General features: G+C 56.1%; 1 long non-coding RNA gene across 2 annotated transcripts; it reads right to left on the reverse strand.

Annotated features, from left to right (window-relative positions):
- Positions 1-2,531: 2,531 nt before the first annotated feature.
- Positions 2,532-16,202, reverse strand: LOC149853860 (uncharacterized). Of its 2 annotated transcripts, none has more exons than XR_016439009.1 (3): positions 16,024-16,202; positions 11,953-12,088; positions 2,532-10,877 (listed from the first exon to the last, which is right to left on the reverse strand). It is a non-coding gene; the product is annotated as an uncharacterized LOC149853860 (long non-coding RNA). The 2 variants fall into 2 exon arrangements; XR_016439008.1 differs by having other exon boundaries at positions 11,953-12,091.
- Between the last annotated feature and the right edge of the window lie 333 nt (positions 16,203-16,535).

The following is a 16,535-nucleotide window of genomic DNA, read 5'->3' on the forward strand; positions in this document are numbered from 1 at the left end:
TAGCTCACAGCTGTGAGCACAGGAGGCATTTCCACAGCACAGTGGGAACCCAAAGAGGGATCCACACTGTGACCCTGGGGCAGCTGAGCCTTTACTGAGCTGATAAGCTCTTTGGGTAGGGGCCATGGTTGGTACAGTGTTTGTACAGCACCTAGCACAATGGCCTATGCCCAGAGGTTTGGATCCGAGCGCAATGACCAGCTTGCTCTTCCCATAATGCTAGATGGGAAGGTGGAGGGGTCTTGGCATCCTGCATGAAAGAGGGACTTGGTTGAAAATCCCTGCTTGGTGCTGCCTCTGGGCGGGTACCCATCATGATGCATCCTCCCCAGGGATGGCCGTGATGTCCCTAGGGCCTGTGACTGTGCCAGCTCTGCCCTATGGGCACCTACTAATCTCACCTGGCACATCTTGCTGGTTTAAGACCACAAAATCAGGAGGCTGCCCTTGGGTTGCTGTTCGGTCACTGTCCTGCCAGACTTCTCTAAACCCTGTGGATTGTTGGACCCCTTACGGGGTCCCACACTCAGGAGGTGTCCTGCCATACCTTATGGGGTAGCCACATGGCTCCAAGACACCTAGCTGGAGTCATCTGGCTCTAGTGCTCTTTCCTGCCCAGGGCATGGGGTCAGACTCAATGATCCAGCAGGTCCCTTCAGACCCAAACATCTATGAAAGAACTCCCCTTTAAACATTGTCCTTTTTTTTTTTTTTTTTTTTTTTTTTAAATGAGACCCCCATCTAGCTCAACCTCCCACCTCCAAGCCCTCTCTGGTGCTGTGCTCTCCACACTGCAGTTACCCCAGTGAGGTCTCCTCCTCCCCTATAGCCTCAGCTCAATCCACTAGTTAAAATAACACAAGCCCCTGGGCTACAACAGAATAATATTGAGTCCACTCCATCCCTTTTAAGAAGGCAAGTTACTCACTCAGTCAAGTGGGCCTCCTCCCCACCAGCACTTATGAGCTCCTACAGCCCCTTAATCCTACCAGCAGCAAAACAGGCAGTCAAGCATCACCAAGTAGCTTCCTCCACAAGCACCCCTGACTGCTACCAGAGAACTGACCACCTCCATGCTCAGCCCTGGGGCTTATATGTGCCCAGGGCCCTGGCTCCTTCTGGTCAGCTGATCCGGTGCAGGTGCCGGCTAATTCCCTCATTAGCCTTCTGCCACGGCAACCTGCACCTGTGGGGTTTCTGCCTGGCTCCTAGGGCCCTCTCTCTAGGCAGTTTCTGCCCTTAGGGAGCAGGCACACCTTATTGCCCTGCAACAGTACCCAGTCTGGGAGTGCGCTGTCCGATACAGACGGCAGGTCCTCACTCAGTCTGCTTTTAATCGTTCCCAGCTACTAAACTGCCATCCCTTCCTGTGGGGAGAGGCAGGAAAAGGCGGTGCAATGCAGCAACGTGCCACCATCGCAGCTGCATAACTGCAGGAAGGCTCTGAAAGAGCGGATGCTTCTTGAAGGGGTCTGTGCCGGGGGTTGAAGAGGACTAAAGACTTCGCCGCAGGGATCTTGAGCTGAAGAGGCTCACAGCCAGGCAGGCGTGTGACGCCGCGGTCGCTCCATGAGCGTGCCAGCGAGCTACACAAGGACAGATGCCTGCCCAGTTAGAAAGGCAGAGGGAGGCTCCCAGACAGACTGCATGGCAACAGATGTGGTGCGGCTCACAACACAGGGCAAAGGCAGGAGCCACATGCCAGCCAGCTTCGCTATGGCGCTGCATCTGCTGCAGTCACACACGGGCTGAGGGGAGGGCCAGGAGCTGCAGGGCAGTGATTTAGTGAGGCTGGACTGGCACTTGAGCATGCGTGCTTTGTGCCAGGGAGAGGGGGATCGCTGCCTCTTTGGGCTGCCCAGGGCAGGCACTTACATTTTCCAGCTATCTAGCCAGGAGTGATGCTGGAAGTGGAGGGGGGTGTCTGATATTTGAAGAAGAAGCCCTCACTCTTTGAACCTGAGCTTTGCCAACTGCTGGCGGGAGGGTCAGATATTCTGAAGCACAAAGGATGCCCCATCTGGGCCCCGTGAGAGGCCTGTGATGCTCTGCAGCCTGCCAGGAGGGAGACCTTTGGGGGAATCAGGAGCAACTGAGCCTCTCGACTGCAGCAGCCCGGCCCACATCACTTCCCAGGCTCCCGTGTTCACAGAACAGTGCAGAAGATTTGACCACAATCACCATCAGGACCAGAGGGACGAGTCCCCTGCCCATAGTCAAGCACATGCTATGAACCTGCCATGGAAAAGCCCACCGAAGTCTGTGCCAAAGCTCCCATTACTTGCAGCCAGTCAGTGGGTTGGGCCCCCTTGGAAGGTGGCACCCTGGGTAAAGACAAACCTGCCAGGACCTTTTCTGCCTAAGGGTGCAATTACACTACAGAGACCAGAGGAAGGCTCATGCTGGGAAATGAGGCTCAGCCCCTCGGTGCCATCAGAGCTGCGGCCGGGATGTTGTCAGGCCTCGGACACGGCTTTGATGCATTTTTTCCGTCTTCGTTACCTTGGCAGCCACTTCGGGAGTGAGTTGGTGACCTTTAATCAGAGTTCTCCATTCCTCGCTCCCTCTCGACCAGAGCCTTGCCTCCATTATCACAGTGATTAACTGTGTTTTGCTGGTGGAGAAGGACAGAAGGCCGAGAAGAGATAAATTACGTGAACTGCCCGAGTCAATCCAAATATGATTTGATGTTAACGTTTCAAACTACTGGGTATTTTAATTTAGTGGCTTCTAACCTTCTCAGAAAGGGCACCCTGTACGGGGCGAAGTGTTCTCGTTCAAATGATCCTCAGATGTCAGAGCTGGAAGACTGATTATTAGGGTGGCAGGCTGGTATGTATGGGACCCCTTTCCCAGTAGGCCCTGGAAAGATGGCTGTACCAGGCAGCTGGAGGACCCACGCAGGGTGGGTCCATCACAGGGGCCCGAGTGCCGTGATGATCCTTCACAAAGGTCCTGCGTACCGGCTGCTGTGGACAAATTGTTTTTTGACAAGACAGAACATTTTTTGTACACGTTTATATCTGAGACATGCCAGGATTTTTCTGACCATGTATTTGAGACGAAACATTTTCCATTCAAGTAGAACCGATTTTGAGTCTGTTGCCCTCCTTCCTCCCTTTTTTCCTTTTCTGGTGGAGAAATGGAGAGGGAGAGAAAAAGGCAGAAAATGGAAGTTAAACCTCCCTGTCCTAAACCACTGTTACAATCCTGACAGTGGTGAATACAAAGAAACAGCTTTGAACTGCTTGGTTGAAAAAAATCCAGAAAAGCTTCAAAAGGAACAGACATTTTTCACTCCCGCTGAAAAGTTTTCATTGGAAAAGGTTGTCCGGGTTGTTACCAGCCCCTCCTGATTGGCTGGCGGTGCCCAGGGAGATCCCAGCGGGGCTATGCCAAGTAGATGACATTTCATGGAATCTCCTCACTAGAGCCCCCAAATTGTTTCTGCACCAGCTGCCAGCCTTAATAGGTCCTTGAGGGGCTGTCCTCTTGCAGGGCATTTCCGGATCAGAGCCTAGCCGGCTAATGCCACGCAAGCATAATGCTCCCCAGACTCAGATGGCTGGGGGTGGCCAGCACCCCATGGTGTGGGCTGCCCTTCAGTCTCACTCTGGGGAGAAAGCATTTTCCAGCAGACACGGCACTGGGCTGGGGGCCACTGACTTTCTCGGCAAGTCCCTTCCCCTCTTCCTGCCTTTGCTTGCCTCCCCACTCAAGTTAGTTTTACCTACTGAGATTTAAACTCTTTAGGAGAGGGACTGTTTTTTGCTTTGTATTTGTACAGCACCTGGTGCACAGGATCCACAACTGGGCCTGCCATAGTACTACCACTGACCGCTGCCTTCATTGTGACCTCCTCTTCTTGTTTAAATGCCCCAGGTTCCCATTCACTTAGCGGCACATTCACACTGTCTGTGTCAACTGTGACAGATGCCTATTCGGTGCAGCAGTATTCCCCCCGCCTGAGTCTATTGTGCCAATAAGGTGGTTTATAATCTAAAGCAGAAGCCTACTTCGGTTCCATTTCACCAGCTTCTCTTTTCTCCCCCTCCTCTTTTTTTCTTTCCCCCTAAAGATTTATCTCAGCCCATTTTCTTTTAGCGGCAAGAATCATTTAGGTCTCCATTATTACAGCTCTTCAGGCTTAATGCTTTAATAAAGTCCTGATCTTATCCGCAGAAGAGGGTTGCAAATATGGTTGCATTTAGGGAGCTGTTTATTATAATGAATGTGGTACAAAAGAGGAGTATTGCAGTTTCCCAGGGTAATTCCGTAACTGCTTCATTCAGGATCAAGGACAAACACTGAGATTCCCGCTCTAGTTCCTCTGTCTCATGGGGAGTCTCGACAAGTATTTCTTAAAGAAAAGAGAAAGCCAGAGAGAAGCGGAAATTGAAACATCATCAGTATGTTTATGAATGTTGAAGAAATGCCTTGAGGCCCAACCTGGGATTAGGGTCCCATTGGGTTGTGTTGTATGGTCATCTCTGCCCCAAAGAGCTTGCACTCTGTGTAGACAACACAGCAGGAATCATGGGCACAGAGAGGAGCAGTGACAAGGGATGGGGATGCTGCTTTGGGGGCACCGAGATGGGCATTACGTTATTGAATTTGTAGGCACCATGTGCTTTTACTTGTTCTGCCCCTAGCCAAGGAACCTGCGGCTTGGCAGTGAGAGCTGCACATGTGCAGAGCCGCGTGCAGGGTGAATGTGTAGCTCGTGCAAGGCACTGAGACATGCCAACAATGCCACAGGTGAGAACAAGGCCCCGGGGGAAGGGACAGGACAGGGTGGGGATGGTTGAACCCCGGCTGAGGCTCAAAGCGAGTAGAAGACTGGAAGTGCCAACGTGATGTCGAGGGAGAGCTGACTCCAGCCGGTCACCAGTGCCCAGCGCTGTGGAGAAAGCCTGCCGCCCAGGCTAACCAGCTCCTTGCTCCCTGGGGTGGGTCTCTGCTACGCCCTGCAGCAGTGGGGAAACACCCTGTATCTGGGTCCATGAAGGCAGTTTTGCTTAAGCGCCCAGGGGATAACTGCTCTTCTGGCGTGGTTTAGTACCTGCCGAGGTGTTGGGGGTTTAAGCCCACTTTACGGAAATGGGAGGCTCCTTCCTAGCTTGCTCCTGCGGCCATATGGCCGAGGGCAGGCTAAACTTGGCGGCGTCCAATCCCCTGGGCTTGGACCCGCATGTAGGATGCCTGCCAAAGACGTTGGAAATACAGGCATACCTCGTTTTATTGCACTTTGCTTTATTGCGCTTCGCAGATATTGCGTTTTTTACAAATTGAAGGTTTGTGGCAACCCTGCGTCGAGCAAGTCTATCGGCGCCATTTTTCCAACAGCATTTGCTCACTTCGAATTTTTTATCAATAAAGTATTGTTTGATTAAGGTATGTACATTTTTTTTTAGACATAATGCTATTGCACACTTAATAGACTACAGTATAGTGTAAACATAACTTTTACATGCACTGGGAAACCAAAAAATTCGTGTGACTCGCTTTATTGCGGTGGTCTGGAACCGAACCCGCAATATCTCCGAGGTATGCCTGTATCTGAAGCCCCTGGCGGGGGTGGAGGAAGTTTGCCGGTTGTAGGGCCACTTACGGTTCTGGACTGACTCATGGATTTGGACTTGATTTGGCTGATTTGGCTTGAGACACGAAAAATGGCTTTAAAAAAATAAGAGGCCGGGAAGCCGTGCAGGTCTTTGGCAGCCATGTGGAGATTGCTTCTCTTTCGTGGTCCTGCGTGAGAAGGTGCTCAGCACACAGGAGGGAGAGACAAGCATTTTCATCCTGGGGAGACACCTGAACAGAGAATCCTGCAGGAGCACATCCCCTCCCCTGTCTTTCCCAACTCCCTGACACTTGCTACATCTGCCCGTGTGACTCTGGGCCTCTGCAGCTGGGACCGAGCAGGGACCATCTGGCCTGCTCAGCAAGAAGTACTATTGACTTCATCTGTGCATGGCGCCCAGACGCAGCCTGGACAGGCACACTAGGAAAGCAGGGGGTTGCTATGTATGGAGCATGGCCATTGTTACAGGACCAGGTTCCAGGAATGGCCCATGATGTGTAACACGTGACATGACACTGTCCTGCCGTGTCCAGCATGCAGCCACAGCCCTGCCTTCCGGGGACTCAGCTGTGTGGCATAGGCCCTGTACTGCCAAGGAGTAGCAGTGATTCCCTGGGCCTGTGCTTTAGGCCAACAGTCCTACTGCAGGGCTTGGTGTAGAGCCTTGGATGGTTGCACCCAGGGGCAGCTAATGCTCCTGGACACCATCACTCACAGACGCACGGCCACTTCTCTCCCTCGGCTTGGAGCCCTCCGAAATCTACCCAGAAACAGCTGAGTTGTGCAAATGACTGAACCCTCAGTGCAGCTCTGGAGACTGTTGTGAATCCCGTGGATCTACGTAGCCCTTGTCCGGGGTCTCTGTGCACAGCTGGGTCTCAGCAGGCCTGCAGGAGGGGCACGTCTGACAGCTGCCCCTACCTCAGCATTGCATGGGTGTCAGCGGTGCATTGTCTAGCTCCCTTCTTGGTTAAAAACAATAAGGTGTTGCACTGTGCGAAGGCGCTAGGAGGCTGCTGGCCGGGCTGCGCCGGAGGCAGGCGTTTGTATCTGCCTGCTTATGCGCTTGGCTGGTTTCACCATGCAGCAAGCTGAAACAGCCCAGACATCCCCATGTGATAAGCCACTGGAGAGCAGTATCCCTTCCTTCCCCTCTAGGAGCCTGCAATGTCCCTCTGCCCCCTTGCCCTGGCTGTGCTGGCAGGGGCAGTGGTAAGTGGGGGAAGCCTCACAGACACTTGCTTTCTCTTTCCCCCAGCCTGGCTCCTGCACTAATTGCTTTCTCAAGTCTGGCGCGGTCCCAACACAATTACAGTTCTAATAGATCGACAATTACAGGCACGCACTGCGGGGAAGGATTACATTGATCCCTGTTAGCCCGGCCACGCCGCGCCGTGTGACAGTGGGACGCCCCAGCTGCCATAACTCACAGCGCCGCTGGAAGTGTTTTGAAGCCGCCTGCCTGCCTCCGGAGCAGGTGGTTCATGGGCACTGGGGGCGTGGGCATGTCCGTGCCAGCCTAGTAGCTTCAACGCAGAGCAATGCCTGGAGAAGATGAGCAACCTGCAAGATCAGGCCCTTTGCCACCTCCTGGGTGGGAGCGGCTGGATTTCTCAAGCTGAAAGCTGGGGGGAGCTGGGGGGCACCGCTCTGTCCACCAACCTGGGAGAAGGCAAGCAAGGCAGTGGCAGGGGGAGGCGCTCTGCTGAGAAGGTGCAGGACCAGTGTGGTCACCCCTGGGTCTGCTCTCCAGCACCCCAGGAGTGCTCCCCTTCAGAGGGCAGAACTGGCAGGGGAACAGCAGGGGTGGAGCAGGGTGGCCCCCTTCATGTCTTGCACCATCATCTGGCAGCCTGAAAATGCAGGGCCTGACATGGAGTCTCTGCTGATGGGGGGAAAGGGAGGGCAGAGGGGGTTCGTTACGGCTGGGACTTGGACCCAGAAGGGCTGTTTTGGCTCCTGGGTTAACATCTGTGGTAGAAAGCCAGGTCGAAGGTAATGCAGGTCCCCAGGGTGGTGTGGGTACCAAGCCCCAGGGACATGTGCGCAGTGTGGGAATGCCCTGGGGAAGCGTGGATGCGATCCAGCCTCCGCAGAGGACAGGTGACTGCCAGACGTGCACTCTTACACTCTGACTTGGTCTGGACCCAGCAGTGCACCGAGGTAGTGGCACTGCCCCCATTTCAGGGCATAACGTGCCTAGGCTTCCCTGTGCCATGGTCCTATGCCTGCAATAACTTTCCCCTCCTCCTCCCCATTTGTCCTACTCATTTGCAGGGTCTTTGAGGCAGAGGCTGTCTCTCCAGCCTTGGGCAGCCCCGATTGCAGCTAAAGCCTGTGGTGAGAGCAAGGAGTGTTTGAGTTTTGTGCTGAGGGAGCCGGAGAGGAAGGAAAGAAGATAACAGACCCGGCTGTGCACTCAGGGACTGGAGCAGCAAATGCAGCGTATTCATGGAGCTGATCTGCGCAACCTGCCTTTCCCTAAGGAGAAGAGGCAGCAGGTTACTTGCTGTGGAAAAGCATTTGCACCTGCCAAGGTTTTGCAATGTGAATATCCAGGCTCATGGGGTCTGATGCTCCAAACATCCTCTCATCCTTATGCTGCCCCAGACGGGGCAGGCAGCAGGAGGGGGAGGCTTTGCCTGCCCATATACTAGAAATCCGCTCACTAGTAAAGTCTTCGCCTGTCTTCTTTCAGGCCCATTGCTGCTCCTTTCCCCTGCTGCTCCTAACCCGCCTATTGACAAGTAACCTGTTGCTGAGCAGCAGCATGCCAATAAGCCCTGGGAAAGTTCGCCGGGCAGCGCTCGGAGAGGGTTTGGCCCATGTGAAATGGGATGTCCCAGGCTGCACCCCTGGGAAGGAATGAACCCTGCTCCCAGAACCCGGCTCTCTTTCGTGCAGCTTGTGAAAGAAGAGCGCCTTTCGCTATCAAACGCCAGGGTGATTTATAGCCCTCATTTCTCCTGGCAATTTCCAAGCGTTTCCATGGCAGGAGCCATCTCCCGAGGGAAGCGGGAGCCAATCAGCGGCTCAGGGGGAGCTGGCAATGTCCCCGAGGGGAGAGCAGGCTGCTTGCTGGGGAATCATGGAGAAGTTGGGCTGGAAGGGACCTCCAGGGGTCACATCCAGTCCAACACCCTGCCTGAGGTAGGATCAGCCTCATCCAAACCATGCTATACAAATCCATCATTTATCCGCTCAGTACAATTACCGTCAGCCCTGACATAGCACGAGACATCACACCCAAACCTGCCACAGGTAAAACAGGTGGACGACAATCCCCTGTGACTGGGAAAGGGCAGCAGCATCCTGGTGGCTCCTTCTCCTCTTGACTTTATGCTCACTTCATGGAAAGGGGAGACTGTAACTTAGCTTGCTCCTGCAGCCATATGGCTGAGGGCAAGGGAAATTAGGCATCCGAACTCCAAGCCTCCAGGCTTGTGCCTGCAAGTAGGATGTCTGCCAAAGGTTTTGGAAACATCTGAAGCCCCAGATGGGGGTGGAGGATGTTTGCCGGTAGTAGGGCCACTGATGGTCCTTGGACTGACTCATGGATTTGGCATTTGTTTTGGCTAATTTGGCTTGGAATATGGAAAATTTTAAATTAAAAAAAGAGTCCAAGCAGCTCTGTCTGCAATGCACCCCTGCAGCCAGGCCTGCCCCAGCAAATTCCCACCCTGGGAAGTGGAGACTCCTGCCAGGGTCTGTTTCACAGTCCTGGTCTGGAGGAGATGGCTCTATGTCTATTATACCATGAAGCCTGGTCGTTTCTTGGCCAGGAGGGGCAGACAGCAGATAGAGGGTCGTGATAAAGGGATGTTTGGGGCTGTACCTACATGAGTTTTGGGGAGACCAAAAATGTCAGGAGCTTTCAACCTCCTTGTTCTCCTTGATAAAACTGCAGCTTTGATCCAGTTTGGGAGCAGGCTGGCTGGGCTGGTCTGGACCTGGGAGTATGGCTCTTCTGGCCCTTCTACATCAAAATCAGGGGTGTGAGGGTTGGGCCTGTGTCCAAGCCCCTCTGCCCCAGTTCAGGCTTGTTCCTGACTAGCACTGAGGACTCTCATCTCGTATTGAGGTTCCCTGGAAGATGCAAGTGCCCAGCACTAATGTTTAAGTGCTTTGCAAGGGAGAGAGATTCAGTCCCTGCTCTTGGATGCCTGGCTGGGCAATGTCAGCCTGGGGTCCCAGAAGGAAACCAGGACTGGAAACCAGGGGATCAGCAGGACCCCCATAATGGTGGGTGATAGGCACAGACCTCGACCTTCTGAGCTAAAGGGGTTGCCACATTGGGTGGTAGCAGGAGTAGGCTGTTACTCTTCAGTGGTGACATATTTTCCCTGCTCTCTAATGTTCAAAGGGGCTGGGGTTGGCTTTCTTCCCTGCTCTGTTCTCCCCACCATGTGCATGGAGCTGTTTTGGAACATGCTCTTCTAGTGCCTCTGATGGTCCCAGGTATGGGCCTGGCCTCAGCTCTCTGGAAATGAGCTCTGGAGTAATAAGCCCATGCCTTTCGGGAACATCCTTCATCCCATGGCCTGAGGGAGCACCAGGGCCAGTAGTGCCAGGCAATGAACAAGAAATGCGTGGCTGTACCCCTGCCTGCCTGTGAAACTCCAGCCCGGGGCCTCTGGCAAAACATAGGCCTAAGCACGGATGTCGGACACTGCGGGGGGTGGCTCAGTCTGGATCCATCTCTCCTGCCAACCAGTCTGATATGACCCAAGGATGGCCCAGGGCCAGGCTGGTTGTTGGGCTGGCCGGGCCCGTGGTAGACTGTGCGCACCGTGGCTCCTCTCACAGCCCACTGGAACCATCCTGGCATCCTGCTGTCCCCTCTCTCTCCTCCTGGGCTCACCTTGGGCTCTGCTGAGTCCGTGCATCTGCTGGGGTTGGGGCTCAGGTATTTGTCCCTGCTCTGTTCCCCTCTCCCTACCTTTCTATCATGTGGCTGCACTTTTAAACCTGCTCCTTTCTCAGCCCCTGGCCTCTCTCTCTCCTCCTGCGCGCTCTCTGGTGTCCCCAGGTAGGTATTACACTTACTTCTGCTCTCTTCCAAAAGCGCTGGGCTCAGTGGCGAGGGCATTAGTCCTTGGAAACCCCTCACCTGCCATGGAGCCGTGCACCAGGGTCGTCTGCAGTAGATTCATCTGGCCTGCTTGCTGCCGTGGCCCTTGGGAACAGCTCCAGTTCAGCAGGCAGGGACTGGTGGGTGGGTGGTCAGCCTCTTGTGCTACTGCAGATGGAGCGGTGCATGTGCCAGCCTTTTCAAAGCCAGGGGGACTCTTGACTGTCGGGCAGCAGAATTGAAAGCCATCAGTAGGCAGATCCCTGCCAAAGCACAGTGTGGGAGGGCAGTTTGTGCTGGGATGGCTGAGTGCTGGGAGCCTCTGCCATGGCACTACAGCACTATCCCCTCCCTCCCCCCACTCCCAGGGAAGGGCTTGCGCAGCTGCTGCATTGGCTGGGTTATTTTGGCAGGTGAGTGCAGAGTCACCAGAAACAAGGTGCATCCTGCTGGTGCTGTGGTGGTGCATAGAGCCGGCCTCCATGTGGGACAAGGATGGGTGGACTGTATGCTGATTGCATTTATGTACCGCACTGGCAGATAAGCACCTAGTCCCTATGGCAGCATATGTGGCCTTTGTGTTCCAGGGTAAGTGTATCGTTTACCCTGGAAGGGACAGACTCGCTGCTCTCCCAGGATAGCACACAAATTAGGGGGTCCATTGCTGCACCTTGCCCCTAGGAGACAGCAGAGCAGGTAGGAGCCTGGCTGCCCTTAGCCAGGGGTGCCCTAGGGTGAGCTGAGACAGAGCAGTGTGTCATACACCCACGTAGTTTCAGGGTGATTCTCTACCAGATGAGGCAAAGCTGCCCCGCATTAGAGGTTCACATGGTCTGTCCACTCCTGTCTTACCCTACTGCACTGCTGCTTGCAGTGGTATGAATGCTTCATACGTCCAGTGACCCTGCTTGCAATCGCATGGCAGCCCAGCCTTGTTTGCCTAGCGGCGCTGGCAGAGGAGGGGAGGGGGCTGACAAGGGGGTGAGGCTGGTGAAGTGCCGGGAGAGAGGCCGGGTGGCTGGCAGCTCCCGCACGGCTGCTGTGCAAAGGAAAACCCGGTTCCCTGAGTAGCTCGGGTGTGAAGCCGCCATCTGATGCCATGGCTGCCCCGGGTCCCCGCAGTGCCTCGCGACCAGCTGCCGCCTCTCTGGCAAGCTGTCTCGCTCGCCTTCCCTGCGTCTCTGCCAGGTCTCCCCATGCTGACACTTTCCTGCACTGAAGAACATCCCCCCCACCTCCGTCCCACACGCTCTCCCAGGTGCTGGCTTGGGGAGCTGAGGGCTGGAAGGGGACTGACCTTTGCTAGCCGGCCTGCAGACACGCAGTTGGGAGCGATGCCTCAGTTGACACGTCTCACCCCACCTGGGCCACTCTGGGTAGGACTCAGCTGTAAGAGGGAGGCTCCATGCAGGCACAGGCAGGGTCCCTTGCTGCTGCTTGGGAAGGGGCAGGAAAAGACACTGTGACATGGGGCAGAGATGAGCGAGCCTGGCAGCGTGTCCATGCCCCCACCCAGCTCAGCCACCCATTGCCCTCGGGCAAGTCACTTAGCTTGTTGTGCCTCAGTTTCCCCAGCAGTGGAGACTTCCTTCCTCCCCAACCCCGGTGCTGGGAGAACACAGCTGCATGCCACGTGGCCATTAGCGAGCCCCAGAGCCAGCCCGAGGCGGGAGGTCCCAGATGTCTCTTGGTGACCCTGCAGCCTTTCAGCATCCTGCCTGGATAGGCAGAGGACCCTGCCCTCTCTCTGCTCCCTGGCTTCGCCCAGGAGGCAGGCACAGGCTGGGGGAGATGCTGCAGAGGGGCTGGCTTGACCCTGAGCATGGGTGAGTGCAGTTCTCGGTGCTGCCCTTGTGCCGTGACGGCCAGGGAGCCCCGTCTTCCCTGGCCTTGACATCCCCTGGTCCACCCAGCTCAGAAGCACCTCCCTTTGCAGGCCTCCCAGCCCCTTGCCCTCTTCCTGGCAGGGCCAGGGCTTGCTATGAGCGGCCTTGCCGTGCAGCCCAACAAACAAGCCGGTTACCATGACAGCCGGGCCCGGGGATCACTTCAAATGACAGCCGTGCAGGAGACAATTGCAACCAAAGGAGAGTGGGAGGTGGGAAGGGAAGAGCAAGCGTACATGTGCGTGTGCGTGTGCAAGCCTGTGGAATCCCCCCCACGGCAACTGCACCCTGCAGCGAGCCACGTGCCAGGGTTGCTGTGCTATGGGAAGGCTTTGCACTTCCACTGCCATGGATTTCAAGGCTTCCCAGCAGGCAAGGAGGTAGGGCCACGGAGAGCCACACCACAGGAGCAGAAGGGGAGAAGAGACCGGCGCCTCTGAACTACTTCCCACAGATCCTGGCAGCCGGAGGCTGCAAGCGGGAGCACAGCAGGGGAGAAAACCCGGCTGTTCCCTGTTTGCTCTCCCTTTTGGTAGTCACCCTCTGCCCCTGTGTGACACAGGAGACTGGGCAAGACAGAGCCATGGCCAGGGAATGGCAGCTCGTATGCTCTCATCAGCTCCCCTCCTCCAGACTCTGCCCGGTCAACACCCATCTGCAACCCACGCCAGGGCAGGGAGGGAAGCCTGCTCCGCTACAGCCAGAGGGACAGTGGTGGAGGGAGGAAAGCTTGAATGTCCCATGTCACCGAACTGCTGTCACCTCTGGGGGGAAGCAGGCAACAGCGCTGCAGTGAGGACACCACAGCCAGCCCCAGTGGGAAGCAAGAGACTTCAGGCAGGCTGGGTGCAATGCCCAGGCTGAGGCACGGCCAGTCAGGGTGTCAGCAGTGGCCCCAAGTGCTCCTGCCCTGGTTGGATGGCTGATTGGAGAATGGCAGGGCCTGTGCCCCATGGTGCTGCATGGGGGGTTTCAGCTGGGCTGGGGCTGCTGGGCACATCCACTGCACTAGAGGCTTACTGGAGGTTCCCCAGCCTGAGCAGCTGAGCCCAGCAGAGTCTCGCTGCACCCAAGCAGCAAAGCCCCTTGCCCCTCCGGTGCCAGGACTCGGCTGCACGTTGCAGCGCAGAGGGAGCAGGGGCTGTCTGGCTATCCCTGGAGGTCACGGGTCGCCCTACGGCCTGGTTCCACTGCCCGTGCTCTGCAGGGGGAAACCAAACTGCTCCACAGACGATACCTGGTGGGACCCCGGCCAACAGTGGGACAGCTGCAGAAGACCCTGTTCAGCAGGGGCGTGCAACCCAGCCCCGTCACCCGGGCACTCTGATCTCTCCAACAGTGGCTGGGGTTTGTACGGAGGTCAGCGAGCCTCTGGCTTGCAGACTCAGATCTCAGAGCTTAGGCAGCGGAGCCTGCTGCTGTAAGATCCAGAAGGCCTGTTCGCTGCGGCTAATGGCTGTCAGGGGTGTCAGCCTAAGCCTTGAGCCTGCCCCTTCTTCTATCCTGAGACCTTCCGGCCTCATGGAGATCTCAAGCCAAGTAGCACCAGCAAGAGCAAGTGGGATGGCCCAGCCTGGGTGAGGTGGGGGGTGCCATAGCAGTGCCCCACCTGGGCACAGCTGGCTCCCCCTGGCAGTGCCCCTGGGCCTTGTGCTCTTCCTGCATGGAGGCAGGCAGCATGGTGCACGGCACGGATGGAGGGGATGACATTTGGAAACCCACCTGTCGGGATCTGACCTTTAATCCAGAGAAACACTGACATTTCCAGGATGTCAGAAAAAATCAAGGCTGCTTGACTGAGTGTGGGAGGGAAGGAGCTGGAGCATCTTGACATGCCAGTGCGTGGCAAGGCAGGTGTGAGGAGTAGTGGATGGGGGCTGCTCCCCTGACATCGGCAGGCTTCCTCCCCTAGACCCAGCTCTGCAAGGCTGTGCGCCAGGCTGGCATGGTGCCACTGATGGGGCCTTGCATCTCTTGGAGCTGGGTGACCTGGGACTTACGGGAGCTGAGTCAGAGCCAGAGACCCCACCAGTGATTCCATCTCAGAGGGCCCTGCGGAAGAGATGCTCCACTGCCTGGCCACCCCCCTGGCATCCAAGGTCAGGCTGAGCTCCAGTAAAGCTGCTCAGTGTAACAACCACCCTTTGCACAGGTTGGGAGGTTTCACTGATCCTTTGGGGAGTCAAAGGTCATCTACTAATGATGCACAGGGTGCATTCCTCCCCCCACCCCCCCAGCAGCATCCTCACAGCCTAGATCCCAGCGGTGCAATGCAGAGCAGCTTCCGTGCACCAGGTGGTGGCTCTCTGCATATGGAGCTGCCTCCCAGAGCAGCTGCCCTGGATTCCCCACGCCTCCGAGGGCTGCGGAAAGAAATCTGGAGCGTTCACAGCTTCAAAGGAAGCTGAGGCCTGCAGAGGAGTGTCAGGGGGCTGAAGAGCTGATAATTAAATTCTCAGGTCCTGCTTGCCCCATCCCGCGGCCTCAGAGAAGCGCGGCTGGGGAAGCAGCAGCCCCTCGCACACCTTTGCCTTCTGGTGGTTGTCGGTGAGTGAAGAGATGGTGGTTGAGACACTGGCTGATTTCTGAGCAAGGGGCAGCTCTGATGGCTGTGTAGTGAGATGCAGCCTCACCTCTAGCTCCCTCCTGCCACAGCAGGGATTCAGCCTCCAGATGGAAAGGAGCAGCCCAGTGATTAGGGAATTGCAGGAGGAGTCAGCACACCTTGAGCTGTGCTATAGGCTCCACGCAGCTCCAGCCAGGTCCCCAAAGGTATTTAGGTGCCTAAAGCTGTACACGTGGGAATGGGGTATCTTGGGAAACCCCAGAGAAACAAACAAGTTGGGCCTAGTGGATGCAGCCCCTTGACTCCAGGCAAATCTGCTGCTGCCTGGGAAATATCACCCTGTGCCAATGCAGGGTAGTTCCCAGAGGCAGTTACCTTGCAGCTTTGCCTCAAGGTGCCCTGTCTCTGGGCAGCCCCATCCCTGAAGCCAGGGTGCCTCAAGAGATGTGGCCTCTGCCACCATTTCTACTTCAGCTCTGCCTAGGTCTGTTGTGAGCCCTTCAGCACAGACACTTTCAAGTACGGACCAGCACAGCCGGGTCGGTGTGTCTCAGCGCTACTGAACGTCCGGGAGTGAGAACTCCCCCAGTGGTTGCTGTGAAACAAGCTCTGGAGAACAAGGCTGAGGACATGCCCAGCATGTACTGCTGGTGGTTTGACAGACTCGGATTCTGCTGTACTGCTGCAACAGCGTTTCCAGACAGCTGCCGGCATTGCTCTTCAGACCCTTTCGGCTGTCTCTGCTGAGCTTGGCTGCACTGGCCCCGTGCTTTGCTGGGGACTACAATTCATTGAAGGATTGAAGGCCCTTGCATGCTGGAAATGGAAATTCCAGGGATGTCCATCTCCGGCACACCCCTGTCAATCCCCCGGGGAGGCAGGGGGAAGAGTAACGAGAGCCCTGGGCAGTACTTACTCACGGGGGGCTCCTGCTGTCCCTGCAAGGTGGATCCGTCTTCCTCTGGTACACAGCACAACTCCTCAGCCCTTGAACAATGACACGGGGGCTCCTGCATGCTTGAGGTGTCAAAACAGCCAGCAGACTCCTGCTCCCTACAGGGACTCCTGCCAGCCTGTCTTCTTCCGCCTCTGCACCTGCTGCATGGGAGAAATAAGCCAAAAGATTAGCTTAGTTGGTGGGCCACCCCACTTCCCTGAGGCCTAGAGTCTGTCTGCTTTAAGCCACACTTAGAGATTTCCTTGGCTGCTCTTTTAGCAATTTAACCCCCTGATTGCCTCCTCCTCGTGTAACAAGGTGGCTTCAACTTCCCACACAACCATCCTGCCCCCAGCAAGAGCTTTTACAAAGCTCAGGGGAACTGAACCCTCGCAGCTCCCAGATACGCGCTGGTGCCTGGAACCAGGGCAAGCTTCCCCAGTCTGTGCACTGGAAGGCAGGACTGAGGCAACTGCACCAGGGGCTGGAAC

The sequence above is a fragment of the Crocodylus siamensis genome, chromosome 13, assembly GCF_052110815.1.
Source record: "Crocodylus siamensis isolate JL-2025a chromosome 13, ASM5211081v1, whole genome shotgun sequence".
Taxonomy (NCBI): domain Eukaryota; kingdom Metazoa; phylum Chordata; order Crocodylia; family Crocodylidae; genus Crocodylus; species Crocodylus siamensis.